The 4023-nt window shown below is 39.7% G+C and overlaps 1 pseudogene; it reads left to right on the forward strand.

Annotated features, from left to right (window-relative positions):
• Positions 1 to 2681: 2681 nt before the first annotated feature.
• Positions 2682 to 3083, forward strand: LOC102262065 (annotated as a pseudogene).
• The last annotated feature ends 940 nt before the right edge of the window (positions 3084 to 4023 follow it).

Below are 4023 nucleotides of genomic sequence, written 5' to 3' on the forward strand. Positions count from 1 at the left end.
TATTACTGGTGACCTTTTTTAAAAAATATATTTTATTGATTTTTTACAGAGAGGAAGGGAGAGGAATAGAGAGTTAGAAACATCAATGGGAGAGAAACATTGATCAGCTGCCTCCTGCACGCCTCCTATTGGGGATGTGCCCACAACCAAAGTACATGCCCTTGACTGGAATCGAACCTGGGACCTTTCAGTCTGCAGACCGATGCTCTATCCACTGAGCCAAACCAGTTAGGGCACTGGTGACCTTTTCATTTATAAATCTTGGAGATATTTCCTTGTAAGGACAGATAGCTCTACTTCATTTTTCCTTTAATTAAATGTTCCATAACTTTATTTAAACCAACTTCCGATGGTCATTGTTATTTTCAATTTTTCCACTAATAAAAACAATGCTTACAAGTGACCATACTTACATATTTTTGTGCATGTGTGCTTCTATATGGTAGATGCCCTTCCCCTGAATCCTACCCTGATTCACCATAGATGAATAATAATTGTGATGCTTTATTTTTTTAAAAGTATATTTTATTGATTTTTTTACAGAGAGGAAGGGAGAAAGAGTGTGATAGAGAGTTAGAAACATGGATGAGAGAGAAACATCGATTCAGCTGCTTCCTGCACACTCCCTACTGGGGTTGTGCAACCAAGGTACATGCCCTTGACCGGAATCAAACCTGGGACCCTTCAGTCCGAAGACTGACGCTCTATCCACTGAGCCAAACCGGTCAGGACTAATTGTGATGCTTTAGATTAGAGTTTCTTACCACTCTACTTCCATAAACAGTGAGACCCTTGTTACCGTCTTACTGGGAATGAATCTAATTCCAGTATCTGATCCTGACATCTGAGCTCCATTTCTAATACTAACTGTCTTAGTTTGGGTTATCCCAGAAGGAGGCCTAGAGACAAGGACTTGAGATCAAGTTGCTTATCTAGGAAGTGAGTCCAGCGAACACCAGTGTTAAAAATGGGAAGTCAAAAGGAAAGAGAAGTGAAAAAATAGTTGCCACTGTGGGAAATGAGCTGACTCCCCCCCCTGGGGACTCTGGGAAATAGCACAGAACACATGCCTCAGTTCTCTCACCGGGCAGGTGAGGGAGCCGGGTATTTAGTTTGCTAAAGCTGCTGTACCACAAATTAGGTGGCTTAAATGATAGACGTTTATTGCCTCACAGTTGTGAATTCCAAAAATCAAAGTGTCGGCAGGGCTGGCTTCTTCTGCGGGCTGTGAGGGAGGGATCTGCTCTAGGCATCCTTGCCTGGTAGATGGCTGTCTTCCCTCTGTGTGTGTCTCGGTGTCCCAATCCCCACCCCCCCTTTTTATAAGGACACCAGCCGTACTGAACGAGAGCCCACCCTTATGACCTCATTTTGATTTGATTACCCCTGGAAAAGACCTTGTTTCCAAATAAAGCCACATTCTGAAGTGCTGGGGGTTAGTATTTCAACATATACATATTTGGGGATACAATTCAACCTGTAACTATTTATACGCCAGCTCTCATCTGCCACTGGTTGAGTGTTGCTTTCAGTTCAGGGCAGTGCATTATTCCCCTGGCACTTTCAGCCTGTCCTACATTGGCCAAGAGAGCGCTGAGGCTCAGAGGGGCTAGCTGCTGGAATTTGGGTCTGCATACTCAGAAATAAGTGCTCAGAGGATATGAGCAGGACACCAGCAGTGTCTGATGTTTTGGGGGTGCAAATAACTGTTTCTATGACTCATTTAAACTTTTTTTTTTAGAAAATAAAATAGTGAAAGGGAAAAATAATAGGAAAATACAATTTTATGTCTTTCTTCCTGTAGAAGTAAAAGATTAACAGAAGAGATCCCCTCTATACAAGAGTCTTTTAAAAAAATGTAGGTTGGATATTTTTGTTAATTACTTTCACTGTCAGCTAATAGTTTCAAGAAATGGAAATGATTTAGAAGTAACATGGTTTTTTTTAAAAATGTATTTTATTGATTTTTTTACAGAGAGGAAGGGAGAGGGATAGAGAGTTAGAAACATCGACGAGAGAGGAACATCAATTCAGCTGCCTCCTGCACGCCCCCGACTGGGGATGTTGCCCGAAACAAGGTACATGCCCTTGACCGGAATCGGACCCGGGATCTCTCAGTCCTCAGGCCGACGCTCTATCCACTAAGCCAAACCAGCTAGGGCAGTAACATGGTTTTTAAAAATAATTTTTAAAATGCATTTAATAACCATGAATGATGAAATAATGCCTCATACAGAATAATGTACAGGAAGTAATTAACTAGAATGAATGACTTCTTGGAAATTGTGTCATAGGAGGTTTCACCAATGGGGAGTTGCCACCAGATGGCAACAGAGATCCTTGGAATCTAATTTTCCCAAGCAAGTTTAAGAAAGGTCCGCCCAGGGCTCCTTCCTGGTTCAGCAGCTTTCACTGAAGCCCTTATGACAAGCGCTGTTCCAGATGCTGGCTGACTTAGGAATCATGGTCATATTACATTTGGGGATGCCATAATATAATATGTGAATTATACTCCTTTTATGAATGTCTGGTTTTCATTTTTAATTGATTGGAATTTTTTTCTGAGCTTAACATTATTTTAAATTATGAAAGGTGCAATAAAATTAATATAACCCATTGGAGGGCATTTTGATATTTACTAAAATTAAAAATGAGAGCTTTCCAACTTGGCCCTGGCAATAATGACTCCCACAGAGAAGGGTGGTGAGAAGAACAAGGGACATTCTGCCATCAATGAGACAGTGACCAGAGAATACACCATCAACCTTCACAGGCACATCCATGGAGTGGGTTTCAAAGACTGCACCCCTCAAGCACTCAGAGAGATCTGGAAATTTGCCATGAAGGAGATGGGAGCTCCAGATATGTGCATTGACACCAGGCTCAACTAAGCTGTCTGGGCCAAAGGAATAAGGAATGCCCCATACTATATCCGGTGCTGTTGTCCAGAACACAATAAGGATGAAGCTTCACCAAACAAGCTCTATATGTTGGTCAACTACATACTTGTCCCTGCTTTCAAAAACCTAGAAACAGTTAATGTGGATGAGAACTAACTGCTAATTGTCGAATAAAATTATAAAACTGCCCAAAATAAAAATAAATGAGAATGTCTCTCTGAGCAGCAATGTAGGCATCTATCTTATAGAAGTACACATGCACAAAAATATGTAAGTATGGTCACTTGTAAGCATTGTTTTTATTAGTGGAAAAATTGAAAATAACAATGACCATCGGAAGTTGGTTTAAATAAAGTTATGGAACATTTAATTAATTAAAGGAAAAATGAAGTAGAGCTATCTTCCCTGACAAAGAAATATCTCCAACATTTATAAATTAAAAGGTCACAGGTAATACATGCATAGAGTATTTCAGAATGTGATATTTGTACATGGGTAGAAAAAGTGTGAAAGGGTGTATGCTGCACTGTTAATAATGGTTAACTCTAGGGTGAGAAGTGTTAACTTTTTATTATATGTACTTCTACACTGATTGCAGACACATTTAAAAATATTATAGCCCTAGCTGGTTTGCTCAGTGGACTGAAGGGTCCCAGGTTCCATTCGGGTCAAGGGCACATGCCCGGTTGCAGTCTTGATCCCCAGTAGGGGGTGTGCAGGAGGCAGCTAATCAATGATTCTCATCATTGATGTTTCTATCTCTCTCTCCTTCTCCTCCCTTCCTCTCTGAAATCAATAAAAAGATATTAAACAAAGAATATTATAATTTAAAGCTATTATTAAACAATAAAATAAACTATTATAGAAAAATTTGAAGAAAAAAATAAAGCCAATATCCAATAGTCAACATTGTGACTATTACAAATAATCCAGTGTCTTTTAAACAAAATGTTTCTGATATTCTTCTTGGCCTCAGTGTATAAGTATAGAGTATTGTAAAAATGGAGAGACCTAGCCTGGCTTCCTATCTTAAAGTCCATTTATACTACACAACTGCATTGGCTCAAATCCCAGCTCCGCCATTTACTAGCTGTGTGACCTTAGGCAAATAATTCAGCTTCTC

This window comes from Myotis brandtii, unplaced genomic scaffold, assembly GCF_000412655.1.
Source record: "Myotis brandtii unplaced genomic scaffold, ASM41265v1 scaffold212, whole genome shotgun sequence".
Taxonomy (NCBI): Eukaryota; Metazoa; Chordata; class Mammalia; order Chiroptera; family Vespertilionidae; genus Myotis; species Myotis brandtii.